This window comes from Macaca thibetana, unplaced genomic scaffold (assembly GCF_024542745.1).
Source record: "Macaca thibetana thibetana isolate TM-01 unplaced genomic scaffold, ASM2454274v1 unplaced_scaffolds277, whole genome shotgun sequence".
Lineage (NCBI taxonomy): Eukaryota > Metazoa > Chordata > Mammalia > Primates > Cercopithecidae > Macaca > Macaca thibetana.
Window position 1 is genome coordinate 16,467 of NW_026089066.1, and position 21,808 is coordinate 38,274.

The 21,808-nt window shown below is 46.1% G+C and overlaps 1 long non-coding RNA gene across 1 annotated transcript; it reads left to right on the forward strand.

Annotated features, from left to right (window-relative positions):
- The first annotated feature begins 397 nt into the window (after positions 1 to 397).
- On the forward strand, positions 398 to 6,858 carry LOC126947422 (uncharacterized). Its single transcript, XR_007723069.1, has 3 exons — positions 398 to 704; positions 3,609 to 3,879; positions 6,488 to 6,858. It is a non-coding gene; the product is annotated as an uncharacterized LOC126947422 (long non-coding RNA).
- Positions 6,859 to 21,808: the final 14,950 nt, after the last annotated feature.

Below are 21,808 nucleotides of genomic sequence, written 5' to 3' on the forward strand. Positions count from 1 at the left end.
CGCAACTTGCCTAGTTCACAAGACAGGAGGCAAAAGAGAGAAACAAAAGTAAGATAAATAGCCAGACAACCTTGACACCACCACCTGGCCCTAGGAGTTAAAAAAAAGTAATAACAATAACATCAACCCCTGACCTAAACTACTTGTGTTATCTGTAAATCCCAGGCACTGTATGAAAAAAAAAGCATTGTAAAACTTTTAGTTCTGTTAGTTGATGCATGTAGGCCCCAGTCACGTTTCCCACGCTTGCTCGATTTATCACGACCCTTTCACGTGGACCCCTTAAAGTTGTAAGCCTTTATAAAGGCCAAGTATTTCTTTGTCAGGGAGCTCGGCTCTTAAGACGGGAGTCTGCCAACGCTCCCGGCCAAATAAAAAACCTCTTCCTTCTTAAATCCGGTGTCTGAGAAGCTTTCTTTGCGGCTCGTCCTGCTGCATTTCTTGGTTCCCTGATCGGGAAGCGAGGTGATTAACGGATGGTCGAGGCAGCCCCTTAGGCAGCTTATGCCTGCCCTGTAGAGCAGCCCTGCGGGGGACTCTGGCCAGATTGAGCGATGCGGATCCTGAGAGCGCTCCCGGGTAGGCATTTGCCCTGGTGGAACGCTTCGTCAGAGCAGTGCACAGCAGGTCCCCCGTGGAGGATCAACACAGTGGCTGAACACCGGGAAGGAACTGGCACTTTAAGTCAGGACAGCTGAAACTTGGTAAGACTGGTCTTTGGAACTTGCCCACTCCATTTGAGTGGAACGTGGCCTGATCACCCACGGCGTGCCTGTACTGGCGCTTTGGTTTTGGTTTTTGACTTGACTTGAATTAATTGCTTGATACTTTGGTTTTGGTTTTTGACTTGACTTGAATTAATTGCTTGATACTTTGGTTTTTGTTTTGATTTTGACTTGACTTGAATTGCTTGATAAACAGGCGTGCGTTTATTGGCACTTCAGTTTTGGTTCTGATTTTGACTTGGCTTAAATTGCTTGACGAACAGGTGTGCCTTTAACAACACTGGTTTTAGTTTTGATTTTGATTTAGTGTAAATTAGACGAGTGAGTTACCTTTTAACCTTTCCTTCCTGTATTGTGAATGTTGTTTTTGTGTCGAGAGAAAAATAGGTCAGACACAAAGTAAGCCCACTCCGCTAGGAACTGTGTTAAAACATTTCAAAAAGAAAAATTTCAAAAAAATAAAAGGAAAGTCATCCAATCATCAAAACTTACTCTATTAAAATGCACGTTACAGAACCTTAAGAAAGGTTTTGCAGGAGATTATGGAGTTAAGTTAACCCCTTAGAGGTTAAGATCTCTGTGTGAATTAGAACTGCTCTCTTTTCGTGTTGGATGGTCCGTCGAAGGAACTATAGACAAGGAACAACTGGCCATGTATTTAAGGTGGTGACAGGGCTCGGAGGACAGCCAGTGTACCTAGATCAAATTCCTTTATATTGACTCATGGTTAAATATAATATAGACAAAACCAGCAAAAATTTAGCCCTATTTAACAGCTTATTGCAAAAAAACCAAAAGTAGAAGTAAGAGCAGCTTCGCCAGCAGACACAGAGTTAAAAAGGGAGTCCCAGAAACAGCAAGAGAAACCAGTTTTGCAGGAGCCGCCAGAGATCATAGAAATTCTTTCTCCATATGTCCCAGCCTACCCCGCTTTACCGAGGCCAATAGCCCCCTCAGAAACGAGATTCAGGAGCTAACACACCCCAGGTCTCACCTCGAAGGGGAGAATCGGAACCTGGAGAGGCCAAAGAAGGAAGTCAAGATAGTCAAGTGGGCCTTCTCAGATCTGGTCTTGCTTGAGCTATGCAAATGCCTCTCAGGGAGATGAGGACCTGTCTATTAGAATGACCAGGCCCACATCTTGCGGGGGCAACAGACTTTCATCTATCAGCCCTTTTCAACCACTGATCTACCAAACTGGAAACACCCTGAATCCACCACCTTGCTCTTCGCAGCTAGAGCCCTGTCGAGCATGACTGTGTAGAGGTGTTGGATTCAAGTTTACTCTAGCAGATCTGACCTCCGGGACCAGCCTTGGGCATCAGTAGACTAGGAGCTATACATGGACGGGAACAGCTTCATCAACCCGCAAGGAGAGAGATGTGCAGAGTATGCGGTGGTAACCCTGCACACTGTCATTAAGCTGAGCTCATTGCTTTAATTCGGGCCTTAGAACTCAGTGAAGGTAAGACTGTAAACGTTTACACTGACTCTCGGTATGCCTGTTTAGCCCTCCAAGTGCATGGAAAATTATATAAAGAAAAGAGCTTGGTAAACTCTAGGAAAAAGGGAAAAAAAGACCCAGAGAATGCCACTCAGCTTCAGCGTTTGCAGAGGTACTGAGAAGCACTTCTGCAGAGGCTAAGAGTTAGTAGAAAAAAGCAAGTAATATGAAAAAAGATTTCAGAAATGCTTCAAGGAGCTGACAAAAACCTAAGTCAGTTTTATAAGAGAGACTCTGTAAAGCATTCTGGCTTTACACCCCATTTAACCCTGAGGCTGCTGAAAATCAGTATATAGTGAATACTTCATTTGTAAAGCAAGCCCATAGTAACATCAAGCAGAAGCTGCAGACATGAATACCACCTAGTCTAGAAAAGTGGCCACCAAGATGTATGTTAACTGTAACCAAGGATCAAAACTGAGAAAGACAGGAAAAGAGAAAAAGACAGACTAAGAGTAAGTGTAAAAAAAGAGAAATTAGCAATGTGAGAGGACGTGGACAGTGGATGTGGATGTAGATATGAAAGAAGTCAAGTTAGGCAAAGATTCAAGAGCTGGGTAAGGCAAGAGAGAGATTATCGTGCGAGATGCAAAAAGAAAGAACACTAGAAGGGTAAATGTTCAAAAAGGCAATAAAGGAAATGGCCAAGGCCACAAGACAAAGAGGCCATTGGCCAAGGGCTGCCACACCTTGGAGGAACTAAATACTGATCTGACAGGAGCTGAAGAATGTAAAGACCAGGACAGACTACACATCTTTTCATTAGGCTCCCAGGAGCCCATGGTCACATTAGAAGTTAAAAGCAGCAAGATTCTGCCGTATCTGAATTCCAATGTCTCACTGAAGGCTAAGCCACTAGATAGAGTTACAAAGGGCCGGGGGGTGGGGGGGTGCGGCAGGGGCAGAGAAGAACCCCTCCTCTAAGCAACTTAAACAGTAAAAAAAGCCATACCTTGTGAAAACTTGCTTATAGACTTTATAGAACTGCCCCATGCTGGAGACTATCGGTACATGCTAGTGCTTGTTTGCTCATTTAAGATAAAATCAGGTTTTTGCCTATGGTCCTACTCTGAGTCAGGTGCACCCCCACCAAACAAATTATGTATTTGCCCTATAAGATTTTGTTCGGTCGGCCACCCCCAAATCATAGGTCAAATTAAAGGTGACCTCCAGAAACTAAAGAAATTAACCTTGAGAAAGCAAATGCAGGCTTTAAAAATAGCCATACAAAGTGTTCATAATTAAATAAATGAAAATGCCTATAAGCCTGACACCCCCTTAAATCTAGTGACTCTGTTTAAAGTAAACTTTAATTTTTCTAGGACCCATGTAGGATGGGCCGTATACTGTAACCTCGTCCGCTCCCACTGCTGTTAAAGTTGCAGGTGTTGTGTCTTGGATCCATCACAGTCAGCTAACACCGGCAGCTCAGGACAAGTGGACCAGCCAGCAGGACGCAGATCATCCAACCCGGCTGATCCTGAGACGAGACCAAGCTGCTGCCAAGGAATACAGCCCTGCTCTGGTCACTCCGGAGGCTGACCAGTCTACGTGCGGCTGAAGCTTGAGGAGACAACAAGCCCTGTTCTAGTCACACACCAACAGCTGACTAGTGTATGCACGGCTGAAGCTTGAGGACTCATCAAGCAAGTAAATGTAGTTAAAAATCTTAAGACTAATAGTTTTCCTGTAATACTGTTTTCCTATTGTTCTGTCGCTGTATTCAACCTTTTTCCCAGGTAAGGACCTCTTTTGTCCTTGCTGTACATTGTTTTGTTGTTGTTACCCCCCATAACCATGCTAGAAGAAACACCCATATAAGGTGTCCCCACTGTACACATACTACTTAGGAAACCCAGACCCGTCCAGCCCAGCAGCAACAATTCCGAGTCTTACAGTCATTCTTTAAACATATAAACCAGAAGTTACCAGAACCTCTTCCTTTAGCAAAAATAGAAAAAGCCTATTTGCTCAGTTGGCTGCAAACATTGCTGGCAGTCTGGATGTTTCTTCGTGTTATGTTTATAAAAAGGCTAACATAAGACACCAATGGCCTTGAGAAGCAAGAGAGTTAATGCCTCAAGATAATTTTACTTTAACTAACTCTTTCCCCAAACAGATGCCCCAAGTTCAAGCATCTGGCTCTTAAAAACTGGCTCTTAAAAACTTCTGTTATTAAAAAATACTGTGTTACTCGCTAAGAAAAAGCTTTTAAGACTCAGTGACAAAACTAACCTGCTTAGGACATGACAAAGTTGATACATGTGCCTGTACAAGTTTAACACAGGTGTGATCCTAGGTCTTCATTTAGAAAATAGTTTTCAGCTTTAAAAATGTAAAACCCTCATTATAAGTATATTACGGGTAATAGAAAGTTGCTTGCTGCTCCCCTGTGTATTACACTTGTTCCTTCAAATGATAAAAGGTTTTGTAGCTACCATGGTTCATCAGAAAACTTCAGCACAAGTGTATTACATAAAACACTATCGCTCTGTCTCCCAAAGAGACTCAGAAAGTAAAACTAAAAGTGAGAACTCCCACTAATTAGTGAAAATTCTCAAAGTGGGGGTTAAGGAAGGAGACCACTACTACTCCTGCTGCCCTCCTCCTCCTACCTTGCCTAGTTCCCAAGACAGGAGGAAACAGAGAAAGAAACAAAACTAAGATAAATAGCCAGACAACCTTGGCACCACCACCCGGCCCTAGGAGTTAAAAAAAGTAATAATAATAACATCAATCCCTGACCTAAACTACTTATCTGTAAATCCCAGACACTGTATGAGAAAAAAAAAAAAGCATTGTAAAACTTTTTGTTCTGTTAGTTGACGCATGTAGGCCCCAGTCACATTTCCCACGCTTGCTCGATTTATCACGACCCTTTCACGTGGACCCCTTAAAGTTGTAAGCCTTTAAAAAGGCCAAGTATTTCCTTTTCGGGGAGCTCGGCTCTTAAGACGCGAGTCTGCCCACGCTCCCGGCCAAATAAAAAACTTCTTCCTTCTTTAATCCAGTGTCTGAGGAGTTTTGTCTGCGGCTCGTCCTGCTACACCTCCAGGTAGCTAGTGTCAGAATCAGAATCGAATTCAATTATAGAACACTCAGCCAGTGTCCCCTGGAGAATCCCTTGGTGTGTGTGAGGAACTTACCCCCCAGGGCCCCTCACCCTTGCTTCTGGTCACAGAAATGTTATATGTTGAGTGTGGGTTTTTTTTGTTTTTTTTGGCCTCTTGCACTATCCCTGCTCCCCAGAAAGCCTCTGCCAAGCCAACCCTGAAGTGTAGGTCAGGGCTAACAACAATGATAGAGCTAAGTAGAGACCCTGAGGGAGGCAGAGGAAAGGGGCTTGTCTGGGTGTGCTCCCCTTGGTTCAACCTGCCTACGGTGTTAGATTTAAAACCAGTGGAAAGGAAGGGCGAGGAGCTGTAGTCTCTGAGGAAAACATCTAAGAAGACTCTCCTCAAAATGTTGGGTTCCCTAAAACCTTCTAAGGGCAAGGTTTGTGATGGGGGCGCTGCCTGCTTCCATGTCATTGAAGGCACCGTCAAAGTGTATTGCCAATTAAGTCTCCAAAATGGTGACAGGTGTTTCTGAGGCTGAAGTGGTCCCAGGCCTAGGGAGGAGGGCCACTGGGTCAACCCTTTAAGGAGGTCATCAGTGTCATTCAACAAGTGATCTTAAAATTCTGATCTCCCCAAATTTATTCATGAATTTTCACAATTAGTGAAACATCTCCCTTTAATATGTTCATGTGGGCGGGGGTGGTGGCTCATGCCTGTAATCCTAACACTTTGGGAGGCCGAGGTGGGTGGATCACCTGAGGTCAGGGGTTGGAGACCAGCCTGGCCAACATGACAAAATCCCGTCTCTACTAAAAATACAAAAATTAGTCGGGTGTGGTGGCACATGCCTGTAATCCCACCTACCTGGGAGGCTAAGGCACAAAAATTGCTTGAACCTAGAAGGCAGAAGTTGCAGTGAGCTGAGATCACGCCACTGCACTCCAGCCTGGGTAACAGAGCAAGACTCTGTATCAAAAAAAAAAAAAGTTCATGTTACCCGATGAGTATAATAAATTAACGTAATAGCGTACTTCATCAGCTTAGAATTGTGGGAGTTTTAGAGTTGGAGGGGAGCTTTAGCTATCTGTTAACTTAATAATTCCTGATCTTTTCATCATCATGTCCCTCATATTTTGAAATATTTTTGTCTAATGAACATGATTTTTAAAAAACAACTTTTTGCCTTTTTTATTAATCAGATCTATATGGCTGCCAACTAGAAATTCTGATCAGCAGGAAATAGGCAGTGTTACTGCACCAAGTGACTCCTGCCAGAAGCTAACAGAAAAACAAATCAACAGAAAAACTTGGGTTACGGAGTGATGGTGTGAATCCCTGCCACCTTTGGATATGTGATTCCTGTTAACCCTTACTACCAAGAATGTTCTTGAGTACTGCCTCTGAGGACTGAAGTGTTCAAGAAGGCCCGACTGGAAACAGTCAGCCAGGCTAACCCTTTTATTTTCTGTATAAGGAAACAGCCCCAGAGAAGGTAAGTGATGGAATCAGAACCAGGACACAGGTAAATACCTAAGATAGCCTCATGTTTGGGCTTTGCCTTTTACTAGCATTCCTTAGCAGAAAACAGGTCAGTGAGGACCCTGACTGTGCTATGGGGCCTGATCTTTTTTTTTTTTTTTTTTTTTTTTTTTTTTGAGACGGAGTCTCGCTCAGTCGCCCAGGCTGGAGTGCACTGATCTTATAGGGTAGAGACCATTGCCTATTTTTTGCGACGGGGTTTTTTCAGAATGGTCTCCCCACGGGACCTAGCACACCGCCTATGGGGCCTGATCCCCTGGTAAGACCATTGCGTATTTGCGTTTTTCTCCCCACGGGACCTAGCACACCGCCTGACCCCTGGTAAGTGCTTGTTACATCCTCCCTGAGTGAGTGGGTTGCGAGGGAGTAGGCTGAGAGGGTGGTAGCTTGTTTCAGGACAGCGAACAGAGTCCTGGGTGAAGATACTGCCTTGGGGATCCTGGACAGCTAGTGGGCAGCCTAGGGGGAAAGAGCAACTGCAGAGAGGGAGCAAGAAAAGAGGGTGCAGGGCACCCAACCAAAGCTGCCTACCTCAATTTTCCCAGTTTGGAGCTGGCTAACTCGGAAGGGTTCTCTTAGGCCTCAATGTGGCAGCCCTTTGTGTTCCTCTGTCTTGGATTTGGAGTAGGGTTTCTCAATGTTCAATGAACAAGTCCGGTCCTGTCACTCCCTTGCTAGAAGTCTTCTGTGGATACCTGTTACCCTCAGGGGAATCCAAACATGGCTGGCAATGCTATTGATGATCTGTCCCTACCAGCTTCTCTAACATGTTCCCTCTTTATACGTGTGTGTGTGTGTGTGTGTGTGTGAGACACAGTCTCACTCTGTTGCCCAGGCTGGAAAACAGTGGTACAACCATGGCTCACTGCAACCTCGACATGTCCAGCTTCAAGGGATCCTCCCACCTCAGCCTCATGAGTAGCTGAGACTACAGATGTGTGCCACCGCACCCAACTAATTTTTGTATTTGTTTTTGTTTTAGTAGATACGGGGCTTTGCCATGTTGCCCAAGCAACATGTTGCTCGAACTCTTGGGTCAAGCAATCTGCCCACTTTGGCCTCTTAAAGTGCTGGGATTACAGTCATGAGCCACTCTTTATCTCTTATCTCTTTATCTCTTAACCTTTCCCCCTCGTAGTCCCCATTCCAACCTTCTTGTGATTCCCCTCCTTCCCTCTGAGCCTTTGGTTGCACAAGTTCCTTCTACCTGGAACTCCCTTTCCCTTCTCTGTTCCTTCTACCTGGCTAATTCCTTCTTTCTCCTGGAAGCCTTCTCTGACGTCATATTTACCCCTTCCTGCAAATTGGTTAGGCATCCTTCCGGTTTCCCACAGTACAGTAGTATTGATGATACCGTTACAGGAGGAATTGACCACTCAGCCTCCAGTTCTGGCTTACCCGTTCCCTTCTATCAGAGAGACACAGTAACAAAGGAGGTCCATGTTGCTATCCTTCAGCAACTAAGCGGGAATCATTTAAAAATAGCGTGAGTCCGGGAAAGCTGCCAGGACCTGGGGGAACTTTGATCCAGCCTCTCCATCTGATAGAATTGGGGTGCGAAATCAATTCTCCCACCACACCGTATTATACAGTAGTCCCCAGTGGATGCCTGAAACCACGGAGAGCACAGATTCCTACATATACTGTGATTTTTTGATCTGGGAACTGAGATGGCTGCTAAGTGAGTAATGGGTGGATAGTGCAGACAGCGTGGATACTCTGGACAAAGGGATGGTTCACGTCCCAGGTGGGAAGGAGTGAGATGGCACAAGATGTCATTATGCTACTCATAATGGCATACAATTTAAAACTTATGAATTGTTTATTTTTGGAATTTTAATTTAATATTTTTTTACTTAAGTTGACTTTGGGTAACTGAAACTGTGGAAAGTGAAAGTACTGTTAAGGCTGAACTACTCTATAGGGAATTGCGTTTTATGTGGGATTGTTAACTTTGGCACTGAGACAAAATTAGTTTATATTCCAAATTCTCCTTGAATAGCTCTTAAATTATTCATAAAGTTTTGTATTGCAACCCTAAATCAATTTCTCTATCTCTTAATACTCAGTGTTGCTCTGTGCTTCCCAGTTAATTGTCTTCCTTGAGATTGAGACCAAGTCATAAGTATGTTCTTGCCTGGTCACCTGATAATGTATTTTACTTCTTTGTCAGTGATTGGGAAATTCTTAAAATCATTTCCACATCATTCCATACCCCTCTCCCTGCCCCGAAGTTTCAAGCTTGATTGTCTGTTGCATTGCACGATATATGGTTGAATTCATGAAGACTCATAGCAGTACTCCCATGGGATTGTTTTCACCCTGTTATTTCCCACAGTGGGATGACGTGGAAGGTGGAGTGGGATCTGTGAGGTGAAAAAGGAAGCAGAGGGGCAGAGAGGAGAGCACATTCTAGTGCTGGAGGCATGAAAGTGCTTATGACTCAGAGACCATCAAAAACTTGTGTGGTTAGAATAGAAACAACGTTGGGAGGGTGAGCAGGGTGGGCTGTTACGGATCTGGTAGGCCACTTAACTGAATCTGTTGGAGACATAGTTTCTTCCTCTATTGTAATGGAGATAGTAGCTGCCTCCAGGACTGTTCTGAAAATGAAAAAAAAGGCAATGCCATGAAAGCATGAAGTCCAGGCTTGACACAGAGATGCCAAATGAATGCATTTTCTTTTCTACTTTCCTTCTTAGAGTTTGGACTTTTATGTTATAAGCAGGGGTGATGTTCAAAATATTTAACCACCAGTACAACCCAGGTACCACCCAGTCAAAGTAGATGTGGGTCATAAACAACCCGCCTTGGAGTGTAGGTGGGGGCTGCTGCCAATTGCTCCTGCCTGGCAGCAATAAGGAGCCATCAGAGATGACACATTTGAGTGCCATCAGATGTATTAGAAAAAACAGCTCTGAGTGTTCCAGCTCTTTTAGAATTTTTTTTTTTTTCTTAACAGACAGAGTCTGCCTCTGTCACCCGGGCTGGAGGGCAGTGGTGCAATCCACAATCACAGCTCACTATGATCTCAACCTCCTGGCCTCAGGCGATCCTCCAGCCTGGCCCTCCCAAAGTGCTGGGATTACAGGCATGAGCTGCCACACCCTCTTTTAGAATTTGGTTAGCAGGTTTTCTGCCTTTTACCAGAAAAGTTTTCATGAAAAAAAGAAAAAGAGCTCTGGCTACAGAGCAGGGGGTTGATACTGGCGTGGGAAGCACTCGCAGGGAGAGGCCTGTTTGAAGGCTAGAAATTACCTAAGGACCCTGACGAAGAACATCTGGCACTTAGTGCATTCAGTCTGAAAAGTGTGACGTTCCCAACTCATCTATTAATAGCTGAGAGAATTATTTTTGGGGATCAAGTGCCCTCAACTGGAATGAAGTTCTGAAGCAGAAAAATCCCTCCAGGCACGCTGGCTCACACCTGCCATCCCAGCACTTTGGAGGCCAAGGTGGGCAGATCTCTAGAACCCAGGAGTTTGAGACCAGCAACATGGTGAAACTCCGTCTCTCCAAAAAGTACAAAAATTAGCCGGGTGTGGTGACGCATGCCTGTAGCTACTCAGGAGGCTGAGGTGGGAGGATCACTCGAGCCCAGGAGGCTGAAGCTGCAGTGAGCAGAGATTGCAAAAATCTAGCGACCCCGGGAAATGGTAGTCCCTTGATATCGTCTAGGATTTTCTCCACATCTAGTCTGTAATAATCTACCTCACACCCAAAGAAGCTAATTTTGCTTCTACTTGTGGATTTATTGTTATGTGGCTGGCCTCATGCTCCCCGAAAGAAACCTAAGCAGGCCGGGTGCAGTGGCTCACGCCTGTAAACACTCTGGGAGGCTGAGACAGGCGGATCACGAGGTCAGGAGATCGAGACCATCCTGGCTAACACGGTGAAACCCTGTCTCTACTAAAAAATACAAAAAAAAATTAGTTGGGCTTGATGGCGGGTATCTGTAGTCCCAGCTACTTGGGAGGCTGAGGCAGGAGAATGGCAGGAACCTGGGAGGCGGAGCTTGCAGTGAGCCAAGTTCGCGCCACTGCACTCCAGCCTGGGCAACAGAGCGAGATGGTTTATGAGTTACCTCTTTTGAGCTCATTCAATCTTGGGGTGTTGGGTATCATTAGATGCATTTTATTATTGTGGAAACTGAGGCTTTGGTTATTGACTGATTCCTCAATAAGCAGTGGGAGGTTTCTAGCCTATGTCCATCTTGTTCCAAAGTCTGTGCTCTTTTCTCTGCCTCTCTGCGAATGTGGAATCCTTCTCCTCTTTAGTTTAAGCTTCCAGGACATTTACATTTCCCACTCACTCCTCCAGCCACCCAACCCATGTTCAAGAAAAACAACTTGTAAGGTATGTTTTTATTTTACAAAAACAAAAAAAGTGACATGCAATACCATCTTCTAACAAACTATTAATGCTTGGAATACAAAGTAAAAAGGAAATCCGATCAGTCCTGATGAGACAAAAATTCTATTTCACAAAGCTGAAAAAATCTATTACAAAGTTTCTGTTGTATAAATATAGTCAGTCTTATCTTTAATGTAGTCAGACAAAAAGAAGTTTTGTTGGCATTAAAAACAAAAACAAAAACCCTGCTGCTTGAATACACCACAATCTTCATTTGTATTCCCAGCCAAGTACAGGTGATGACTACAGGATGAGAGTTACTGTGTGTTCCAGGACTCAAGGTAACCAAATGAGATTTAAACATTTTATCACACTCCCTCTACCAACAACAGCTTGGACAGACCACTACAGCCCTGGGTCAAAGACTAAAGACTTTGTTCATAGAAAATTGAACATGTAGGCTGGGCACGGTGGCTCACACCTGCAATCCCAGCACTTTGGGAGGCCGAGGTGGGTAGATCACTCGAGCCCAGGAGTTTGAGACCAGCCTGGCCAACATGGTGAAACCCTATCTCCACTAAAAACACAAAAATTAGCTAGGCGTGGTGGCGCATGCTTGTAATCCCAGCTACTGGGGAGGCTGAAGCAGAAGGATCGCTTGAACCCAGGACCGGGAGGCTGCAATGAGCCAAGATCATGGCACTGCATGCCAGCCTGGGCGACAAAGCAAGACTCTGTCTCCAAAAAAAAAAAAGAAAAGAAAAGAAAATTGAACATGTGTTCGCTCTCAAATGGGTGCACAACTCTGTGAGTAGGCCACAAGCCACTGAATGGTATGTTTTGAAGGTGAATTGTATAATATGTGAATTATATCTCAACAAAGCTGTTAAAAATATATGACACATCTAACTTGCTAGGGGAGCAACAGGTGACCCCGGTAGCGTAACTCAGGAGTTCCTGACAGGTCACAGGGCAGACCTGCAGAAGTCAGCACAGTAAGGGTAGTAAAAAGTAGCTCCTTAAAGTATTATGGCTAAAATCAGTGGAGTCAGAATAAAGAAGTCAAAAACATATGTACTTTTTCCTACTATTTCCAGAATAGTCTAAGGGCTGTCTGTGGCCTTTGTCACAAAAGAAAGCTATTCAGTGAGATGGCAGGTGCCTGGGTATTGCTGAGGCTACAGAAGATTTTAGGCCGGAACTCAGGAGTTGCATATCTGCATCCACACTGGGGGAAGTTCCAACATGGACACAGGTTCTGAGAGCTTGACTCCTACAGAAGGAGGGAGAATGTGGCTACCCAAAGAAAAACTGGATTTATTAAACCAGAGGGACTCCCTGCCATCATCAACACTGTTGATGGCCAGGGACCACAGCATGGCTCTAGTTCTCATTGACTCTTACAAAGCCATCACCAGGGCAGCAGTGGCTGATCAGATGAGCATTTTGTGGCAGACCAGTCACTTGCAAATGCCATCCCCTTTCTGTATCTACCATCTGTCACCAAATGGTTACTGGAGAAAGGACACAGGCACAAATCATGGGCAACTGGGGCTTGACCAAGGGAAGGTCACCCTAGCCTGATAGTGATGCAGGCAGAATTGCCAGTAGAAGAAAGAAGGTAATTTTATTTTATTTTATTTTATTTTATTCATTTATTTTTTGAGACAGAATCTCGCTCTGTCACCCAGGTTGGAGTGCAGGGGTTCAATCTTGGCTCATGGCAAGCTCCACCTCCCGGGTTCACGCCATTCTCCTGCCTCAGCCTCCCGAGTAGCTGGGACTACAGGTGCCCGCCACCACGCCCAGCTAATATTTATGTATTTTTAGTAGAGACGAGGTTTCACCATGTTAGTCAGGATGGTCTCAATCTCCTGACCTCATGATCCGCCCTCCTCGGCCTCCCAAAATGCTGGGATTACAGGCGTGAGCCACTGCGCTGGGCCCCAAGAAGAAGGTAATTTAAAGTCTTGCTCTGGTTTTACCCGTTCTAGGTACTTAAAAGTTCATTGATAATAGTTGGTGTAAAATTGGGGAAAACAGGCATAGAAGACACCCACTCTACTCACCTTTCAGAAGGGATGTTGCCAGAAATTGGACCAGAAGTCTCTTTAGTTTTTTATCACACAAAGCAATTGAGAATGAAAAAAAAAGACAGAGAGAAAGATAGGGGCTTAAAAGTGAGAAGTATCCCAGCTTGGTGAACACCTTGTTTATTTTTAAATTTTTTAGAGGTAGGGTCTCACTATGTTGCCCAGGCTGGTCTTGAACTCCTGAGCTCAAGCGACCATCCTGCCTTGGGATTACAGGTATGAGCCACCATGCTGGGCCCGGTGAACATCTTGTTAAACTCTCCTAGCCTTCCTTCCTTGAAGACTGGTTTGATTCTGCTGCTGGGGTATGGGCCTGGGATTCAGTTTCTTTTGTGGCCAGTCTAGACATTGATTCTGTGCCTGAGCAGATGGTAAGCTTAGAAGCAGATATCACGGCCACCGCAGGCCCATGCCATTGTGGGCTGGATCCCCTGAAGTGCCCCATTAAAATCTTGGCCTCCCTGTGCTCTTTTCAAATAAGAGACCCCTGTTCCATAATATGGCCCAAACTTCTAGGATGGGGGCACTCAAGGATGGGAAATTTTCCTCACTGACAGGGGTTTGCCATCTCTGTGGGTAAACCCAATTGAGGATAAGGCTGGAACATCTGGGTCTGGGGCTTACCTGGTTCTTTTCAGTGTCATAGAGTGATAGTGGGAGGTTTAAAAAAAATAGGGAGATGTATCCACAGGGCTTTGGGCATTTTCTTCATGAATTTTTTCCTTTGGCTTCAGTGAGAATATCTATCATTTACTTAAGAGAAGGGAATGAGTTACCTGGTTTAAAAAAACAAATAAAAGGCTGAGTGCAAGCCGGGCGCGGTGGCTCAAGCCTGTAATCCCAGCACTTTGGGAGGCTGAGACGGGCGGATCACAAGGTCAGGAGATCGAGACCATCCTGGCTAACATGGTGAAACCCCGTCTCTACTAAAAAAATACAAAAAACTAGCCGGGCGAGGTGGCGGGCGCCTGTGGTCCCAGCTACTCCGGAGGCTGAGGCAGGAGAATGGCGTAAACCCGGGAGGCGGAGCTTGCAGTGAGCTGAGATCCGGCCACTGCACTCCAGCCTGGGCGACAGAGCCAGACTCAGTCTCAAAAAAAAAAAAAAAAAAAAAAAAAAAAAAAAAAAAGGCTGAGTGCAGTGGCTTATGCCTGTAATCCCAGTACTTTGAGAGGCTGATGCGGACAGATCACTTGAGCCCAGGAGTTGGAGACCAGCCTGAGCAACATGGTGAAACCTGGTCTCTACAAAAAAAATACAAAAATTAGTGAGCCTGGTGGTGCACACTTGTAGTCCTAGCTACTTGGGAGGTTGAGGTGGGAGGATAGCTTGAGCCCAAGAGATTGAGGCTGCAGTGAACAGTGATTACGCCACTGTTGCAGCCTAGGTGACAGAGCGAGACCCTGTCTCAAAAACAAAACCATTCCTTGTTGCCTCTCTTTGTGCTTTTCAAGCCTTTTCTTACCCAGGCCTTATTCACCTTGCCCTCAGACTACCCATTTCACTCCCTTTGAGCTGGTTATCCATGGGAAATGGATCCAGGCTGCTATGAAGATTGTCCACCAGGGAACCCCGACACCCTTCTCACCCAGCCTCTCTCCTAAAGAGATCATGAGCTGAGGGCATGCGAGGAAAGCTCCCAGCTGTTTCTGCACTTAAGTTAGAGGACAGAGGAAATAGTTTCTATACTTAAGAAGAGAGAAATATCTTCATTCCAGAGCTGTAAGAATTATGAGCAGACAAAGCTATGGCTCTGGCGGATGGGCCATTTTGGGAAACAAGATACAAGCAAGGGCATAATTTACAAACAAAGTGTGGGTATATTTGGCAGGTTTGAGGCAAGCAGAAAGGAGGGTTTGGGTACTCTATAAAAAAAACATCTGAAATTCAAACATCTGATAAGGCCACAATGAAGAGATTTCCAGCAGTGGGTGTTGTAGGATGCTGGCACCCAAATCACCGCAGGCTTGCAAAGGTGCTATGCAAGGTGAGGAGGCAGGTGAGGCAGCCAGTGCCTCTCACAGGTCCATGTCTGGGCCTCCTGAGGATGTCTTCAGCGGCACTGAGTCAAATCCATCAGGAGTCCTCTGAAAGAGAGATGGTGACAGGAGCTGGCTGCTGCACAGGGGCAAGTTTGGGGACAAAGGAGAGAAATGGAAAATAGGTGACAGAAGGAACCCTTATGAAATTACTGTTTCAGTGGCTTTGTGGAAATACAGAAATTAGATACCCTCTATTCTGCTTGCTCCCTTCAGTGTCAGTTGGAGAACAATAAACATCTTTTTCTTTTAGGCCGGGTGTGGTGGCTCATGCCTGTAATCCCAGCACTTGGGAGGCCAAGGCAGGCGGATCACCTGAGGTTAGGAGTTCGAGACCAGCCTGGCCAACATGGTGAGACCCCATCTCTACTGAAAATACAAAAATTAGCCAGGCATGGTGGCAGGCGCCTGTAATCCCAGCTACTCGGGAGGCTGAGGCAGGAGAATCACTTGAACCCAGGAGCAGAGGTTGCAGTAAGCCAAGATCATACCACTGCACTCCAGCCTGGGCGACAAGAGCGAAACTCCATCTCAAAAAAAAACAAAGAAAATATTTTTTTTCTTTCAAAAAAAATGTTTTTGGCCAGGCACAGTGGCTCACGCCTGTAATTCCAGCACTTTGGGAGGCCGAAGCAGGCAGATCACCTGAGGCCAGGAATTCAAGACCAGCCTGGCTGACATGCGGAAATCTCTCTCTACTAAAAATACAAAAAAAAAATAAGCCAGGTGTGGTGGGAATGCACCTGTAGTCCTAGCATCTAGGAGGCTAAGGCAGGAGAAATGCTTGAACCCGGGAGGTGGAGGTTGCAGTGAGCTGAGATCACGCAACTGCACTCCAGCCTGGGAAACAGAGCAAGACTCCGTCTCAATAAATAAACAAATACATACATACATACATAAATACATGTTTTTTAGAGACAGAGTCTCGCTCTGTTGCCCAGGCTGGAGTGCAGTGGCACAATCATAGCTCACTGCAGCCTCCAACTCCTGGGCTCAAGTGATCCTTCCCCCTCAGCCTCCCAAGTAACTGAGACTACAGGCATGCTCCACCACACCCAGCTAATTGTTTTTTAGTTTTTGTAGCGATGGGGTCTTGCAATGTTGCCTAGGCTGATCTTGAACTCCCAGCCTCAAGAGATCCTCCAGCCTGGGCCTCCCAAAGTGCTGGGATTACAGGGCCAAAAATCTTAAAACTCCCCTGCTTTGCACCTTTGCTGAATTCTAGCAGTCCCAGATAGACTCAAGAGTCCCAGGGTGAACTGTTCTCCCATTGGTTTAAAAAAAAAATCGCAGTCTAAGGAGGCCAAGGGAGTCTCCCTAGCAGGTCAGCACAAAGGAAACAAGACTCAGCAGTCTGAACACCCAAGCACGGTCCTTCTCTTCACCACCTCCCAATACACTCCTTCCTCTTTCTACCCTCCCCACCCACTCCTATTGGGATGAACTGGTTCAGAGCAGTAGTCAGATATGGGCACTGGCCGAGTGGGGCTGCAGAGGGCTATAGTCCTGGAGGAGGTGCTTGAATGCTCTCAGCTGGCCCCCACGCCCAGTGACAGTATTGTCTGTATTGCATTTATGAGCTTCATACTCACCCACCCACACAAACTCACCCAGCCCTCCCAGCTCAGAATTGCTCAGTGGGGAACAGCTGAGACTGAACTATGATTCAGCTCTCAAAGGACTGGACCCAGACACCCGGAGGACAGCGCCTCCCACTGGTCAAAGGAGAGCCTGACTTCTATCAGAAGTTGATCCCAGAGATCATCTTTTCCCCCTTTCAGTGAAAATAAAAAAAGCGGTGGGGGATGATTCTTACAACATGGATGGTTCAGTACTCCTTCTGGAAGTGAAAGGGCCCAAGCAGCTCGCTAACTGGAGTACATGTTGAGATGTTGAGAGAGAAGGAGCCTGATCAAGAGCAGCCTTGGGCCCCGGGGGGAAAGAGTATTGGTGTAGAAATACAGAAGGCAGAAGGCAGGATTTTCAGAGTGGGGAAATGGAATTGTATGGGGCGTGGGGGAGCAGGGCGCCCATCCCTGAACGGTACAGGACCATTCAGTGTCTGAGGAGCAGTGTCTCCTCCAGCCCTCCAGGCTGACCTCAGTGCACTGGCCAGGCCCCCTACCTTGGATGGTAAATGATTTGATCTTCCCAAAGAGTGACTTCTTGCTGGTAAAGATGAGGTCGTCTTCCACATCCCCGCCCTCCATGATGGCACAGCTGTCAGCTGCTGGCAGGTCACAGTCCTTGAGGGTAGCATTCATCACCAGCTTGGAGTACTTGTACTCTAGTCTATAAAACAGGAGGATGGGAAAGACAAGATCCCAAAATGTGGGAATAAGGGGGAAAGAGGTAGAGAAGTTGGGCTACAAACAGGTCCTATTCCCATGCCAAGGGTAAGGAGACTGAAGCATGGTAAAACGGTGTCAGGGCTGCGGGACTAGAAGGAATCGTGGTTCCCAGTTCAGTGATCTTTGTTCCTTCAGCCTGTTTCTGTGATCTCAAAGTTTAATAGAAATATCAAAATCTTAATGTCATTCTCTGTATTGTTAAGAATAACAAATTAAGGATATTCTTTGCTTTTGAGAATTTAACATCCATTTATAGATTGCTACTTGGTACCCATCCTGTTTCAGGAGTCAGGATAACCAAATCATGCACTGGATAAGTGGTTCAACAAGTCTCTGGCCAGAGTCACAGAGTGTCTGTAGCCAATTCCAGAGAAAAACCTCATTAATTTACACTTTCAGATATTCTCCCTGATCAATAATCCAACCCTGTCCATCCCCAAACTCCAATACCGCATCATGTACTTTGATTCTTTTTCCAAAAGTAGCAAGTCAAGACGGTGAGCAGGATGGCAGTAACAGGTGCCTGCAGAGATGCCCACTTTCAGCCAGAAATCTATGTTTTTGCAGATGGTGACTCCTCTGCTCAGGCAGAGAAGTGCCACCAGAGCATAGCTTGGGTTCTCGCCACACGTAAGTAGTCTTCTGTTTGGGGGAGAAAAACAAGGAACTCAGATCTCTCATTCCCTTCTCTCGTGGGAGTGCCCGATCAGAAGGAAACTCACCTGGATCCCAGCCACACAGCTGCTGATGATAGCGTGGTAGTCAGCCACTGAGCAAGCGGGCAAGCAGCCGCACTCTCCCACAGGAAGTGGAAGTTGCAGCCATCACAGGTCCCATCCGAGCACGTTCTAGCAAAGCAGAAAAAGAGGCCTGAGCTCTCACTGGCTGGACTGGTGGGGAAGATCTGGTTGGGGGCCTGTTGTCTCATAGCTTGCCTGATTCACCCTCTCCCTGCCCAAACCGTTAGCCCTACCAGGATCCTTCCAACTAGTCCTTAACACAGGTTTTGATCTCTGATTTCACTGATAAGAGGCCTTCCTGGCCTCCAATGGGCTCTCCTACCCTCTGCCCGTTTATGTTTTTGCTGACATCGTATGAGAGCTATTGTAAGGTGTCTGAGCTCTAGCGCGGCTGTCCCACCAACCTCTTTGAGGTTCCCGTCCTCCCCACAGACTTGTGACATTTGCAATAGCCACTTTTTGATGCAGCTTCCTGGTGATGCGGATTGGAATTGAGGTGGGGTTCAGGAATGAGCTTCCGGTCATGGATACCCGTTTATGTACTGTATTATTGTGATGTTTTACAACGGCAAGAACAGGGATTTGACACTCAGACACCACTACTGGGTCAAGACGCCCTGCTTTGCTCCCCATCACCCCACATCAGTTTGTTTAGGCGCAGCATATCCAAAATGTCTTCCTCGAGACGCCAGTGCCCTATCAAGATGTTAGTTGCTGTTATGCGGGGAGGGGAGGGGTGTCCTGTGGTCATAGTCATTTGAAATTTTTGATTTAGATTCACGTCAGCTATTAAACTCAGAACTGGGGGTTATTTTTCATTGCAGAGAGATTCCTAGGATCCCTAAACCTTTATTAATCCTCATAATAGCCAGAGATCATGAAACGTCCTAAAGTCTCCTTGTTATCATTTCATCCTCAAAACAACCCGCTGAGGGAATTTAGCATTATGCCCATTTTTACAGAATAAGGAAATGAGAGGCCTAAAGAAGGTAAGAAATATAGCCATGATAGCATAGCTAGTTAGTGGAGGAGATGATTTCTATCTGGCTCTCAGCCGAGCTGTTGGTTACTCATGCTACGCAGCTGCCACCATAATGGACCAGGAATATGAGAGCAGCATTCACTCTTCCTTCTACCCCATTCTTGCCATATATAAAAAAAAAAGATTGAGGGTCTGGGGCCATGACTCTGCCCCTAAGAGCCCATTAATGGATCTCAAACTCTTTTTCTTTTTTCTTCTTTTCACTAATCTCTGGATCTCAGGATGGAAATGACTTCAAGGAAGGGAGATTTTGGCCCTTCGTCACACCCCTTTGTCAGGGCTTACCCTGGCAGCGACAAACTTCCAGGGACAGTTTTCTGTGGACTGCACCTGACACGGATGGTGGATGATCTCCCAGAACTGCAGGACTGGGTCACATCATTGGACCTGCAGAGAAAGCCAGCCCCCAGGGGGAATGAGTCACTCAAGCTGTGTTCCTGGACAGCCCCACCAAGTGAAATCCGCATGGAGCAATTCCCTTGCTGGGGAAGTCGGGACTTGGGCTTTAGCCTGGCACACAGGGAGTGCACAGGCCTGGTTTATACGTGGAAAGGGTGGGGATCAACAATATGTAGTCAAGGGGGAAATGCCTGGTTTAGGAAAGTCATAGGCTAGCATTCCACTGAGCCTGCTTAAGGCTGGAAGGGAATCCACTGCAGATCAACCAATTATTCCTCTCCTTGCCTCTAGGGCAGATCTGCTCCAATAATATCCCAAGAAGCTGGATCAGGAGTTCCTGATCCAGATAGCTAAACTCCCCAGATTTTAGATATGCTAAACTCCCAGCCTTTAGCTAATTCATGACTGGGCAGATCTGCCAAGACCTCAGACATGTTCTGGCTTGATAAGTTCAAGTACTAGTGAGGGAGGGAAATGCACAAAATTATGGAGGAGTCCTAGGTTTCACTTGCAGTAGCCTAGCCTCTCATCTTCACCTTATAAAAGAAGATCACGTTCCTGTATTTCCCAAGGACTCCGGTGGAAAAGTTCAGCGGGACGTGTGATTCCCATCCAAAGTCAAATCTGATGTCACCCCTGCCAATTAGAGCTCCTAATAGTCTCTCGCTTAGTAGCGCATTAGCTGGCAACCACTTCAATTCTTCCTACTACCTTCAAACATCCAACCTCACTTCATCTCATCAACATCCCCTGATTGACTTATGAGAGGGTGCAACAAGGGTTAGTCTGAGTCCCGGGGAGCCACTTTGCACTCAGAGTGGAATAGGAAAACACAGGTCAAAGAGATTGGAGCCCCTCATGAGGGGCCTTTTACCCTCCCAAACTGGTAACCTCACACTCTCTAACACATACACACACACACGCACATCTCTCCCTCTCTCAAAAGGGTGAGGCAGAAGAGTTACTCACCAATTAAGTCGGTCAGCAAGGCTGAAAGGCTTGTGAGGAAAACCCCGGCCTTGTAGCCTGTCACCTCTGGGGGGATGATTACTGCCTGGCAGACGTAGTAGGCTTGTAGATAGATTTGGAGGAACTCCTGACTCACCCTCAGGAAACCGGAGGTCATTGACATTGTCGGTGCACACAGGACATTTACCGACCCCTGGTGGAGGAGTTGGGGCAAGTGAGTGGGGAGGAAGAAAGGGGGAAAAAAGGGGATGAGGCGTCACAGATGAATTTCCCCAGCGGGAATAGGGAAGGGCCTTTTTACATCTAAATTTTCAGGCGTTCCAATGGTATGTTGCAGGGGAATGATTCATCCCCAGGGTCTAATGACGAGATAGATTTGATTTTCTGGTTTTGTTTTGTTTTCTTTTGAGGCAGGGTCTTGATCTACTATGCCCAGGCAATGGTGAAATCATAGTTCACTAAAGCCTTGACTTCCTGGGCCAAGCAATCCTCCTGCCTCAATCTCCCAGAGTGTTGGGAATTACAGGGTGAGCCCACTGTCCCAGCCCAACATTTATCAGTGTGTCGCATTTATTATAAATGGTGCTGGCCAGGTGCAGTGGCTCACACTTGTAATCCCAGCACTTTGGGAGGCCGAGGCAGGTGGATCATGAGGTCAAGAGATTGAGACCATCCTGGCCAACATGGTGAAACCCTGTCTCTACTAAAAACACAAAAATTAGCTGGACGTGGTGGCGCACGCCTGTAGTCCCAGCTACTTGGGAGGCTGAGACAGGAGAATCGCTTGGACCCGGGTGGCGGAGGTTGCAGTGAGCGGAGATTGTGCCACTGCACTCTAGCCTGGCGACAGAGTGAGACTCCGCCTCAAAAAAAAAGAAAAGAAAAATAAGTGCTAAATCTGGTGTCTCAGCATTTTTTTTTTCTCTAGATTGTAAGAAGTAGATGAGCTTGAAAACTGAAGGAAACCTTTACAATACAATAAAATAAAGAGTTCT